The sequence below is a fragment of the Pan troglodytes genome, chromosome 14, assembly GCF_028858775.2.
Source record: "Pan troglodytes isolate AG18354 chromosome 14, NHGRI_mPanTro3-v2.0_pri, whole genome shotgun sequence".
Lineage (NCBI taxonomy): Eukaryota > Metazoa > Chordata > Mammalia > Primates > Hominidae > Pan > Pan troglodytes.
The window spans coordinates 11,914,585-11,930,601 of record NC_072412.2 but is presented as its reverse complement, the minus strand read 5'-3'; positions in this window follow the sequence as shown (position 1 = coordinate 11,930,601).

Here is a 16,017-nt window from a genome sequence, read left to right as displayed (position 1 = left end):
TCACACCGAATGGAATGGAATGGAATGGAATGGAATGGAATGGAATGGAATCAACCCGAATGGAATGGAATGCAACGGAATGACATTGAATGGATTCAACCCTAATGGAATTGATTGGAATGGAATCAACTCGAATAGAATGGAATGGAATGGAACGGCATGGGATGGAATGGTATGGAATAGAATCGAATGGAATTGAATCAACACGATTGGAGTGGATTGGAATGGAATGTAATTGAATGGAATGGGGTGGAATTGAATCAATCCGAGTGGAATGGAATGGAATGCAGTGGAGGGGAATGAAATGGAATGGAATGGAGTGGAGTGGAATGTAATGGAATGGAATCAACCTGAGTGGAATGGAATGGAATGGAATGGAATGGAATGGAATAAAATGGAATGGAAGCAACTCAAATGCAATGGAATGGAATGGAATGGAATGGAATCAACCCGAATGGAATGGAATGGAATGGAATGCAATGGAATGCAATGGAATCAACTCGAATGGAATGGAATGCAATGGAATGGAATGGAATCGAATCATCATGAATGGAATGGAACGGAATGGAATCAACTCAAATGGAATGGAATGCAATGGAAAGGAATGGAATGGAATCAACGCGAATGGAGTGGAATGAAATGGAATGGAATGGAATGAAAAGGAATGGAATGGAATGCAATCAATCCAAATGGAATGGAATGGACTGGAATCAACCCGAATGGAATGGAGTGGAATGGAATGGAATGGAATGGAATGGAATGGAATGGAATGGAATGGAATGGAATGGATTCAACCCGAATGGAATGGAATGGAATTAAATTGACTGGAATGGAATGGAATGGAATGGAATGGAAGGGAATGGAATGGAATGGAATCAACCCGAATGGAATTTAATGGAATGGAATGGAATGGAATGGAATGAAATGGAATCAACCTGAATGGAATGGAATTGAATGGAATGGAATGGAATAAACCCGAGTTGGATGGAATAGAATGGAATGGAATGCAATCTATGCGAATGGAATGGAATGGAAAGGAATAGAATGGAATGGAATGGAATGGAATGGAATCAACCCGAATGGAATGGAATGGAAGGGAATGGAATCAACACGAATGGAATGGATTGGAGTGGAATGGAATGGAATGGAATGGAATGCAATCAACCCGAATGGAATGGAATGGAATGGAATGGAATGGAAGGGAATGAAATGGAAGGGAATTTATTCACACCGAATGGAATGGAATGGAATGGAATGGAATGGAATGGAATCAACCCGAATGGAATGGAATGCAATGGAATGACATGGAATGGATTCAACCCGAATGGAATTGATTGGAATGGATTCAACTCGAATGGAATGGAATGGAATGGAATGGCACGGGATGGAATGGTATGGAATAGAATCGAATGGAATTGAATCAACACGACTGGAGTGGATTGGAATGGAATGTAATTGAATGGAATGGGGTGGAATTGAATCAATCCGAGTGGAATGGAATGGAATGGAATGGAGTGGAGGGGAATGAAATGCAATGGAATGGAGTGGAGTGGAATGGAATGGAATGGAATGGAATGGAATGGAATGGAATGGAATAAAATGGAATGGAAGCAACTCAAATGCAATGGAATGGAATGGAATGGAATGGAATCAACCCGAATGGAATGGAATGGAATGGAATGCAATGGAATGGAATGGAATCAACTCGAATGGAATGGAATGCAATGGAATGGAATGGAATCGAATCATCACGAATGGAATGGAACGGAATGGAATCAACTCAAATGGAATGGAATGCAATGGAAAGGAATGGAATGGAATCAACCCGAATGGAGTGGAATGGAATGGAATGGAATGGAAGCAACCCGAATGGAATGGAATGGAATCGAATGGAATGGAATGGAATGGAATCAACCGGAATGGAATGGAATGGAATGGAATGGAAGGGAATGGAATCAAACCGAATGGAATGGAAAGGAGTGGAATGGAATGGAAAGGAATGGAATCAACCCGAATGGAATGGAATGGAATGGAATGGAATGGAATGGAATGGAATCAAACCGAATGGAATGGAATGGAATGGAATGGAATGGAATGGAATGGAATCTATCCGAAAGGAATGGAATGGTAAGGAATGGAATGGAATGGAAGGGAATGCAATCAACCCTCATGGAATGAAATGGAGTGGAATCAACTCGAATGGAATGGAATGGAATGGAATAAACCCGAATGAAATGGAATGGAGGGGAATGGAATGGAATGGAAAGGAACCAACCCGAATGGAATGGAATTGAATGGAATGGAATGGAATGGAATGGAATGGAATGGAATGGAATGCAATGGAATGGAATGGAAGGGAATGAAATGGAAGGGAATTTAATCACACCGAATGGAATGGAATGGAATGGAATGGAATGGAATCAACCCGAATGGAATGGAATGCAATGGAATGACATGGAATGGATTCAACCCGAATGGAATTGATTGGAATGGAATCAACTCGAATGGAATGGAATGGAATGGAATGGCACGGGATGGAATGGTATGGAATAGAATCGAATGGAATTGAATCAACCCGATTGAAGTGGATTGGAATGGAATGTAATTGAATGGAATGGGGTGGAATTGAATCAATCCGAGTGGAATGGAATGGAATGGAATGGAGTGGAGGGGAATGGAATGGAATGGAATGGAGTGGAGTGGAATGGAATGGAATGGAATCAACCTGAGTGGAATGGAATGGAATGGAATGGAATGGAATGGAATGGAATGGAATGGAATAAACCCGAATGAAATGGAATGGAGGGGAATGGAATGGAATGGAAAGGAACCAACCCGAATGGAATGGAATGGAATGGAATGGAATGAAATGGAATGGAATGCAATGGAATCATCCCGAATGGAATGGAATGGAATGGAACGGAATGGAATGGAATCAACCAGAATGGAATGCAATGGAATGGAATGGAAAGTAATCAACCCGAATGGAATGGAATGGAATGGAATGGAATGGAATGGAAGGGAATGGAATGGAATGGAAGGGAATGAAATGGAAGGGAATTTAATCACACCGAATGGAATGGAATGGAATGGAATGGAATGGAATCAACCCGAATGGAATGGAATGCAACGGAATGACATTGAATGGATTCAACGCTAATGGAATTGATTGCAATGGAATCAACACGAATGGAATGGAATGGAATGGAATGGCACGGGATGGAATGGTATGGAATAGAATCGAATGGAATTGAATCAACCCGATTGGAGTGGATTTGAATGGAATGTAATTGAATGGAATGGGGTGGAATTGAATCAATCCGAGTGGAATGGAATGGAATGGAATGCAGTGGAGGGGAATGAAATGGAATGGAATGGAGTGGAGTGGAATGTAATGGAATGGAATCAACCTGAGTGGAATGGAATGGAATGGAATGGAATGGAATGGAATAAAATGTAATGGAAGCAACTCAAATGCAATGGAATGGAATGGAATGGAATGGAATCAACCCGAATGGAATGGAATGGAATGGAATGCAATGGAATGGAATGGTATCAACTCGAATGGAATGGAATGCAATGGAATGGAATGGAATCGAATCATCATGAATGGAATGGAACGGAATGGAATCAACTCAAATGGAATGGAATGCAATGGAAAGGAATGGAATGGAATCAACGCGAATGGAGTGGAATGGAACGGAATGGAATGGAATGAAAAGGAATGGAATGGAATGCAATCAATCCAAATGGAATGGAATGGACTGGAATCAACCCGAATGGAATGGAGTGAAGTGGAAACAAATCAAATGGAATGGAATGGAATGGAATGGAATGGAATGGAATGAAATGGGATGTAATCAACTCGAATGGAACGGAATGGAATGGAATGGAATGAAATGGAAGAAACCCGAATGGAATGGAGTGGAATGGAATGGAATGGAATGGAATGGAATGGAATCAACCCGAATGGAATGGAATGGAATGGAAGAAACCGGAATGGAATGGAATGGAATGGAATGGAATGGAATGGAATGGAATCAAACCGAGTGGAATGGCATGGAGTGGAATGGAATGGAAAGGAATGGAATCAACCCGATTGGAATGCAATGGAATGGAATGGAATGGAATGGAATGGAATGGAATGGAATCTATCCGAATGGATTGGAATGGAAAGGAATGGAATGGAATGGAATGGAATGGAATCAACCCGCATGGAATGGAATGGAGTGGAACCAATTCGAATGGAATGGAATGGATTGGAATGGAATGGAATCAACCCGAATTCAATGGAATGGAATGGAATGGAATCAACACGAATGGAATGGATTGGAATGGAATGGAATGGAATGGAATGGAATGGAATCAACCCGAATGGAATGGAATGGAATGGAATGGAATGAAATGGAATGGAATGCAATCAATCCGAATGGAATGGAATGGAATGGAATGCAATGGAATCAACCCGAATGGAATGGAATGAAGTGGAATCAAATGGAGTGCAATGGAATGGAATCGAATGGAATGGAATGGATTCAACCAGAATGGAATGGAAAGGAATGGAATCAACCGGAATGGAATGAAATGGAAAGGAATGGAATTTAATGGAATGGAAAGGAATGGAATGGAATCAACCCGAATGGAATTTAATGGAAAGGAATGGAATCAACCAGAATGGAATGGAATCGAATGGAATGGAATGGAATCAACCCGAATGGAATGGAATGGAATGAAATGGAATGGAATGGAATGGCATCAACCTGAATGGAATGAAATGGAATGGAATTGAATGGAATGGAATCCACCGGAATGGAATGGAATGGAATGGAATGGAATGCTTTGGAATCAACCCGAATGGAGTCGAATGGAATGGAAAGGAATGGAATCAACCCGAATGGAATGCAATGGAATGGAATGGAATGGAATGGAATCAACCTGAGTGGAATGGAATGGAATGGAATGGAATGGAATGGAATAAACCCGAATGAAATGGAATGGAGGGGAATGGAATGGAATGGAAAGGAACCAACCCGAATGGAATGGAATGGAATGGAATGGAATGAAATGGAATGGAATGCAATGGAATCATCCCGAATGGAATGGAATGGAATGGAACGGAATGGAATGGAATCAACCCGAATGGAATGCAATGGAATGGAATGGAAAGTAATCAACCCGAATGGAATGGAATGGAATGGAATGGAATGGAATGGAAGGGAATGAAATGGAAGGGAATTTAATCACACCGAATGGAATGGAATGGAATAGAATGGACTGGAATGGAATCTATCCGAATGGTATGGAATGGTAAGGAATGGAATGGAATGGAAGGGAATGGAATCAACACGCATGGAATGAAATGGAGTGGAATCAACTCGAATGGAATGGAATGGAATGGAATGGAATGGAATGGAAAGGAAGGGAATGGAAGGGAATGAAATGGAAGGGAATTTAATCACACCGAATGGAATGGAATGGAATGGAATGGAATGGAATCAACCCGAATGGAATGGAATGCAACAGAATGACATTGAATGGATTCAACCCTAATGGAATTGATTGCAATGGAATCAACACGAATGGAATGGAATGGAATGGAATGGCACGGGATGGAATGGTATGGAATAGAATTGAATGGAATTGAATCAACATGATTGGAGTGGATTGGAATGGAATGTAATTGAATGGAATGGGGTGGAATTGAATCAATCCGAGTGGAATGGAATGGAATGGAATGGAGTGGAGGGGAATGAAATGGAATGGAATGGAGTGGAGTGGAATGTAATGGAATGGAATCAACCTGAGTGGAATGGAATGGAATGGAATGGAATGGAATGGAATAAAATGGAATGGAAGCAACTCAAATGCAATGGAATGGAATGGAATGGAATGGAATCAACCCGAATGGAATGGAATGGAATGGAATGGAATGCAATGGAATGGAATGGAATCAACTCGAATGGAATGGAATGCAATGGAATGGAATGGAATCGAATCATCACGAATGGAATTGAACGGAATGGAATCAACTCAAATGGAATGGAATGCAATGGAAAGGAATGGAATGGAATCAACCCGAATGGAGTGGAATGGAATGGAATGGAATGGAAGCAACCCGAATGGAATGGAATGGAATCGAATGGAATGGAATGGAATGGAATCAACCGGAATGGAATGGAATGGAATGGAATGGAAGGGAATGGAATCAAACCGAATGGAATAGAATGGAGTGGAATGGAATGGAAAGGAATGGAATCAACCCGAATGGAATGGAATGGAACGGAATGGAATGGAATGGAATGGAATGGAATCAAACCGAATGGAATGGAATGGAATGGAATGGAATGGAATGGAATGGAATCTATCCGAAAGGAATGGAATGGTAAGGAATGGAATGGAATGGAAGGGAATGGAATCAACCCTCATGGAATGAAATGGAGTGGAATCAACTCGAATGGAATGGAATGGAATGGAATAAACCCGAATGAAATGGAATGGAGGGGATTGGAATGGAATGGAAAGGAACCAACCCGAATGGAATGGAATTGAATGGAATGGAATGGAATGGAATGGAATGGAATGGAAAGTAATTAACCTGAATGGAATGGAATGGAACGGAATGGAATGGAATGGAATGGAAGGGAATGAAATGGAAGGGAATTTAATCACACCGAATGGAATGGAATGGAATGGAATCAACCCGAATGGAATGGAATGCAATGGAATGACATGGAATGGATTCAACCCGAATGGAATTGATTGGAATGGAATCAACTCGAATGGAATGGAATGGAATGGCACGGGATGGAATGGTATGGAATAGAATCGAATGGAATTGAATCAACCCGATTGGAGTGGATTGGAATGGAATGTAATTGAATGGAATGGGGTGGAATTGAATCAATCCGAGTGGAATGGAATGGAATGGAGTGGAGGGGAATGAAATGGAATGGAATGGAGTGGAGTGGAATGGAATGGAGTGGAGTGGAATAGAATGGAATGGAATCAACCTGAGTGGAATGGAATGGAATGGAATGGAATGGAATGGAATGGAATGGAATAAACCCGAATGAAATGGAATGGAGGGGAATGGAATGGAATGGAATGGAAAGGAACCAACCCGAATGGAATGGAATGGAATGGAATGGAATGGAATGGAATGGAATGCAATGGAATCATCCCGAATGGAATGGAATGGAATGGAACGGAATGGAATGGAATCAACCCGAATGGAATGCAATGGAATGGAATGGAAAGTAATCAACCCGAATGGAATGGAATGGAATGGAATGGAATGGAATGGAATGGAATGGAATGGAAGGGAATGAAATGGAAGGGAATTTAATCACACCGAATGGAATGGAATGGAATAGAATGGACTGGAATGGAATCTATCCGAATGGTATGGTATGGTAAGGAATGGAATGGAATGGAAGGGAATGGAATCAACACGCATGGAATGAAATGGAGTGGAATCAACTCGAATGGAATGGAATGGAATGGAATGCAATGGAAAGGAATGGAATGGAAGGGAATGAAATCGAAGGGAATTTAATCACACCGAATGGAATGGAATGGAATGGAATGGAATGGAATGGAATGGAATCAACCCGAATGGAATGGAATGCAACGGAATGACATTGAATGGATTCAACCCTAATGGAATTGATTGGAATGGAATCAACTCGAATAGAATGGAATGGAATGGAACGGCATGGGATGGAATGGTATGGAATAGAATCGAATGGAATTGAATCAACACGATTGGAGTGGATTGGAATGGAATGTAATTGAATGGAATGGGGTGGAATTGAATCAATCCGAGTGGAATGGAATGGAATGCAGTGGAGGGGAATGAAATGGAATGGAATGGAGTGGAGTGGAATGTAATGGAATGGAATCAACCTGAGTGGAATGGAATGGAATGGAATGGAATGGAATGGAATAAAATGGAATGGAAGCAACTCAAATGCAATGGAATGGAATGGAATGGAATGGAATCAACCCGAATGGAATGGAATGGAATGGAATGCAATGGAATGCAATGGAATCAACTCGAATGGAATGGAATGCAATGGAATGGAATGGAATCGAATCATCATGAATGGAATGGAACGGAATGGAATCAACTCAAATGGAATGGAATGCAATGGAAAGGAATGGAATGGAATCAACGCGAATGGAGTGGAATGAAATGGAATGGAATGGAATGAAAAGGAATGGAATGGAATGCAATCAATCCAAATGGAATGGAATGGACTGGAATCAACCCGAATGGAATGGAGTGGAATGGAATGGAATGGAATGGAATGGAATGGAATGGAATGGAATGGAATGGAATGGAATGGATTCAACCCGAATGGAATGGAATGGAATTAAATTGACTGGAATGGAATGGAATGGAATGGAATGGAAGGGAATGGAATGGAATGGAATCAACCCGAATGGAATTTAATGGAATGGAATGGAATGGAATGGAATGAAATGGAATCAACCTGAATGGAATGGAATTGAATGGAATGGAATGGAATAAACCCGAGTTGGATGGAATAGAATGGAATGGAATGCAATCTATGCGAATGGAATGGAATGGAAAGGAATAGAATGGAATGGAATGGAATGGAATGGAATCAACCCGAATGGAATGGAATGGAAGGGAATGGAATCAACACGAATGGAATGGATTGGAGTGGAATGGAATGGAATGGAATGGAATGCAATCAACCCGAATGGAATGGAATGGAATGGAATGGAATGGAAGGGAATGAAATGGAAGGGAATTTATTCACACCGAATGGAATGGAATGGAATGGAATGGAATGGAATGGAATCAACCCGAATGGAATGGAATGCAATGGAATGACATGGAATGGATTCAACCCGAATGGAATTGATTGGAATGGATTCAACTCGAATGGAATGGAATGGAATGGAATGGCACGGGATGGAATGGTATGGAATAGAATCGAATGGAATTGAATCAACACGACTGGAGTGGATTGGAATGGAATGTAATTGAATGGAATGGGGTGGAATTGAATCAATCCGAGTGGAATGGAATGGAATGGAATGGAGTGGAGGGGAATGAAATGCAATGGAATGGAGTGGAGTGGAATGGAATGGAATGGAATGGAATGGAATGGAATGGAATGGAATAAAATGGAATGGAAGCAACTCAAATGCAATGGAATGGAATGGAATGGAATGGAATCAACCCGAATGGAATGGAATGGAATGGAATGCAATGGAATGGAATGGAATCAACTCGAATGGAATGGAATGCAATGGAATGGAATGGAATCGAATCATCACGAATGGAATGGAACGGAATGGAATCAACTCAAATGGAATGGAATGCAATGGAAAGGAATGGAATGGAATCAACCCGAATGGAGTGGAATGGAATGGAATGGAATGGAAGCAACCCGAATGGAATGGAATGGAATCGAATGGAATGGAATGGAATGGAATCAACCGGAATGGAATGGAATGGAATGGAATGGAAGGGAATGGAATCAAACCGAATGGAATGGAAAGGAGTGGAATGGAATGGAAAGGAATGGAATCAACCCGAATGGAATGGAATGGAATGGAATGGAATGGAATGGAATGGAATCAAACCGAATGGAATGGAATGGAATGGAATGGAATGGAATGGAATGGAATGGAATCTATCCGAAAGGAATGGAATGGTAAGGAATGGAATGGAATGGAAGGGAATGCAATCAACCCTCATGGAATGAAATGGAGTGGAATCAACTCGAATGGAATGGAATGGAATGGAATAAACCCGAATGAAATGGAATGGAGGGGAATGGAATGGAATGGAAAGGAACCAACCCGAATGGAATGGAATTGAATGGAATGGAATGGAATGGAATGGAATGGAATGGAATGGAATGCAATGGAATGGAATGGAAGGGAATGAAATGGAAGGGAATTTAATCACACCGAATGGAATGGAATGGAATGGAATGGAATGGAATCAACCCGAATGGAATGGAATGCAATGGAATGACATGGAATGGATTCAACCCGAATGGAATTGATTGGAATGGAATCAACTCGAATGGAATGGAATGGAATGGAATGGCACGGGATGGAATGGTATGGAATAGAATCGAATGGAATTGAATCAACCCGATTGAAGTGGATTGGAATGGAATGTAATTGAATGGAATGGGGTGGAATTGAATCAATACGAGTGGAATGGAATGGAATGGAATGGAGTGGAGGGGAATGAAATGGAATGGAATGGAGTGGAGTGGAATGGAATGGAATGGAATCAACCTGAGTGGAATGGAATGGAACGGAATGGAATGGAATGGAATGGAATGGAATGGAATGGAATAAACCCGAATGAAATGGAATGGAGGGGAATGGAATGGAATGGAAAGGAACCAACCCGAATGGAATGGAATGGAATGGAATGGAAAGAAATGGAATGGAATGCAATGGAATCATCCCGAATGGAATGGAATGGAATGGAACGGAATGGAATGGAATCAACCAGAATGGAATGCAATGGAATAGAATGGAAAGTAATCAACCCGAATGGAATGGAATGGAATGGAATGGAATGGAATGGAATGGAATGGAAGGGAATGAAATGGAAGGGAATTTAATCACACCGAATGGAATGGAATGGAATAGAATGGACTGGAATGGAATCTATCCGAATGGTATGGAATGGTAAGGAATGGAATGGAATGGAAGGGAATGGAATCAACACGCATGGAATGAAATGGAGTGGAATCAACTCGAATGGAATGGAATGGAATGGAATGGAATGGAAAGGAATGGAATGGAAGGGAATGAAATGGAAGGGAATTTAATCACACCGAATGGAATGGAATGGAATGGAATGGAATGGAATCAACCCGAATGGAATGGAATGCAACGGAATGACATTGAATGGATTCAACGCTAATGGAATTGATTGCAATGGAATCAACACGAATGGAATGGAATGGAATGGAATGGCACGGGATGGAATGGTATGGAATAGAATCGAATGGAATTGAATCAACCCGATTGGAGTGGATTTGAATGGAATGTAATTGAATGGAATGGGGTGGAATTGAATCAATCCGAGTGGAATGGAATGGAATGGAATGCAGTGGAGGGGAATGAAATGGAATGGAATGGAGTGGAGTGGAATGTAATGGAATGGAATCAACCTGAGTGGAATGGAATTGAATGGAATGGAATGGAATAAAATGTAATGGAAGCAACTCAAATGCAATGGAATGGAATGGAATGGAATGGAATCAACCCGAATGGAATGGAATGGAATGGAATGCAATGGAATGGAATGGTATCAACTCGAATGGAATGGAATGCAATGGAATGGAATGGAATCGAATCATCATGAATGGAATGGAACGGAATGGAATCAACTCAAATGGAATGGAATGCAATGGAAAGGAATGGAATGGAATCAACGCGAATGGAGTGGAATGGAACGGAATGGAATGGAATGAAAAGGAATGGAATGGAATGCAATCAATCCAAATGGAATGGAATGGACTGGAATCAACCCGAATGGAATGGAGTGAAGTGGAAACAAATCAAATGGAATGGAATGGAATGGAATGGAATGGAATGGAATGAAATGGGATGTAATCAACTCGAATGGAACGGAATGGAATGGAATGGAATGAAATGGAAGAAACCCGAATGGAATGGAGTGGAATGGAATGGAATGGAATGGAATGGAATGGAATCAACCCGAATGGAATGGAATGGAATGGAAGAAACCGGAATGGAATGGAATGGAATGGAATGGAATGGAATGGAATGGAATCAAACCGAGTGGAATGGCATGGAGTGGAATGGAATGGAAAGGAATGGAATCAACCCGATTGGAATGCAATGGAATGGAATGGAATGGAATGGAATGGAATGGAATGGAATCTATCCGAATGGATTGGAATGGAAAGGAATGGAATGGAATGGAATGGAATGGAATGGAATGGAATCAACCCGCATGGAATGGAATGGAGTGGAACCAATTCGAATGGAATGGAATGGATTGGAATGGAATGGAATCAACCCGAATTCAATGGAATGGAATGGAATGGAATCAACACGAATGGAATGGATTGGAATGGAATGGAATGGAATGGAATGGAATCAACCCGAATGGAATGGAATGGAATGGAATGGAATGAAATGGAATGGAATGCAATCAATCCGAATGGAATGGAATGGAATGGAATGCAATGGAATCAACCCGAATGGAATGGAATGAAGTGGAATCAAATGGAGTGCAATGGAATGGAATCGAATGGAATGGAATGGATTCAACCAGAATGGAATGGAAAGGAATGGAATCAACCGGAATGGAATGAAATGGAAAGGAATGGAATTTAATGGAATGGAAAGGAATGGAATGGAATCAACCCGAATGGAATTTAATGGAAAGGAATGGAATCAACCAGAATGGAATGGAATCGAATGGAATGGAATGGAATCAACCCGAATGGAATGGAATGGAATGAAATGGAATGGAATGGAATGGCATCAACCTGAATGGAATGAAATGGAATGGAATTGAATGGAATGGAATCCACCGGAATGGAATGGAATGGAATGGAATGGAATGCTTTGGAATCAACCCGAATGGAGTCGAATGGAATGGAAAGGAATGGAATCAACCCGAATGGAATGCAATGGAATGGAATGGAATGGAATGGAATCAACCTGAGTGGAATGGAATGGAATGGAATGGAATGGAATGGAATGGAATAAACCCGAATGAAATGGAATGGAGGGGAATGGAATGGAATGGAAAGGAACCAACCCGAATGGAATGGAATGGAATGGAATGGAATGAAATGGAATGGAATGCAATGGAATCATCCCGAATGGAATGGAATGGAATGGAACGGAATGGAATGGAATCAACCCGAATGGAATGCAATGGAATGGAATGGAAAGTAATCAACCCGAATGGAATGGAATGGAATGGAATGGAATGGAATGGAAGGGAATGAAATGGAAGGGAATTTAATCACACCGAATGGAATGGAATGGAATAGAATGGACTGGAATGGAATCTATCCGAATGGTATGGAATGGTAAGGAATGGAATGGAATGGAAGGGAATGGAATCAACACGCATGGAATGAAATGGAGTGGAATCAACTCGAATGGAATGGAATGGAATGGAATGGAATGGAATGGAAAGGAAGGGAATGGAAGGGAATGAAATGGAAGGGAATTTAATCACACCGAATGGAATGGAATGGAATGGAATGGAATGGAATCAACCCGAATGGAATGGAATGCAACAGAATGACATTGAATGGATTCAACCCTAATGGAATTGATTGCAATGGAATCAACACGAATGGAATGGAATGGAATGGAATGGCACGGGATGGAATGGTATGGAATAGAATCGAACGGAATTGAATCAACCCGATTGGAGTGGATTTGAATGGAATGTAATTGAATGGAATGGGGTGGAATTGAATCAATCCGAGTGGAATGGAATGGAATGGAATGCAGTGGAGGGGAATGAAATGGAATGGAATGGAGTGGAGTGGAATGTAATGGAATGGAATCAACCTGAGTGGAATGGAATGGAATGGTATGGAATGGAATAAAATGGAATGGAAGCAACTCAAATGCAATGGAATGGAATGGAATGGAATGGAATCAACCCGAATGGAATGGAATGGAATGGAATGCAATGGAATGGAATGGAATCAACTCGAATGGAATGGAATGCAACGGAATGGAATGGAATCGAATCATCATGAATGGAATGGAACGGAATGGAATCAACTCAAATGGAATGGAATGCAATGGAAAGGAATGGAATGGAATCAACGCGAATGGAGTGGAATGGAACGGAATGGAATGGAATGAAAAGGAATGGAATGGAATGCAATCAATCCAAATGGAATGGAATGGACTGGAATCAACCCGAATGGAATGGAGTGAAGTGGAAACAAATCGAATGGAATGGAATGGAATGGAATGGAATGGAATGAAATGGGATGTAATCACCTCGAATGGAACGGAATGGAATGGAATGGAATGAAATGGAATAAACCCGAATGGAATGGAGTGGAATGCAATGGAATGGAATGGAATGGAATGGAATCAACCCGAATGGAATGGAATGGAATGGAATAAACCGGAATTGAATGGAATGGAATGGAATGGAATCAAACAGAGTGGAATGGTATGGAGTGGAATGGAATGGAAAGGAATGGAATCAACCCGATTGGAATGGAATGGAATGGAATGGAATGGAATGGAATGGAATGGAATGGAATCTATCCGAATGGATTGGAATGGAAAGGAATGGTATGGAATGGAATGGAATGGAATGGAATGGAATGGAGTGGAGGGGAATTAAATGAAATGGAATGGAGTGGAGTGGAATGTAATGGAATGGAATCAACCTGAGTGGAATGGAATGGAATGGAATGGAATGGAATGGAATGGAATGGAATAAAATGGAATGGAAGCAACTCAAATGCAATGGAATGGAATGGAATGGAATGGAATCAGCCCGAATGGAATGGAATGGAATGGAATGGAATGCAATGGAATGGAATGGAATCAACTCGAATGGAATGGAATGCAATGGAATGGAATGGAATCGAATCATCACGAATGGAATGGAACGGAATGGAATCAACTCAAATGGAATGGAATGCAATGGAAAGGAATGGAATGGAATCAACCCGAATGGAGTGGAATGGAATGGAATGGAATGGAAGCAACCCGAATGGAATGGAATGGAATCGAATGGAATGGAATGGAATGGAATCAACCGGAATGGAATGGAATGGAATGGAATGGAAGGGAATGAAATGGAAGGGAATTTAATCACACCGAATGGAATGGAATGGAATGGAATGGAATCAACCCGAATGGAATGGAATGCAATGGAATGACATGGAATGGATTCAACCCGAATGGAATTGATTGGAATGGAATCAACTCGAATGGAATGGAATGGAATGGCACGGGATGGAATGGTATGGAATAGAATCGAATGGAATTGAATCCACCCGATAGGAGTGGATTGGAATGGAATGTTATTGAATGGAATGTGGTGGAATTGAATCAATCTGAGTAGAATGGAATGAAATGGAATGGAGGGGAATGGAATGGAATGGAATGGAAAGGTACCAACCCAAATGGACTCGAATCACACGGAATGGAATGGAATGCAATGGAATAATCCCGAATGGAATGGAATGGAACGGAATGGAATGGAATAAACCCGAATGGAATGCAATGGAATGGAATGGAAAGTAATCGACCCGAATGGAATGGAGTGGAACGGAATGGAATGGAACGGAATGGAATGTAATGGAATGGAATGGAATGGAATGGAAGGGAATGAAATGGAAGGGAATTTAATCAAACCGAATGGAATGGAATGGAATAGAATGGACTGGAATGGAATCTATCCGAATGGTATGGAATGGTAAGGAATGGAATGGAATGGAAGGGAATGGAATCAACACACATGGAATGAAATGAAGTGGAATCAACTCGAATGGAATGGAATGGAATGGAATGGAATGGAATGGAATGGAAAGGAATGGAATGGAAGGGAATGAAATGGAAGGGAATTTAGTCACACCGAATGGAAGGGAATGGAATGGAATGGAATCAACCCGAATGGAATGGAATGCAACGGAATGACATTGAATGGATTCAACCCTAATGGAATTGACTGGAATGGAATCAACTCGAATGGAATGGAATGGAATGGAATGGCACGGGATGGAATGGTATGGAATAGAATTGAATGCAATTGAATCCACCCGATTGGAGTGGATTGGAATGGAATGTTATTGAATGGAATGGGGTGGAATTGAATCAATCTGAGTAGAATGGAATGGAATGGAATGGAGTGGAGGGGAATGAAATTGAATGGAATCAACCTGGGTGGAATGGAATGGAATGGAATTTAATAAAATGGAATGGAAGCAACTCAAATGCAATGGAATGGAATGGAATGAACCCGAATGGAATGGCATG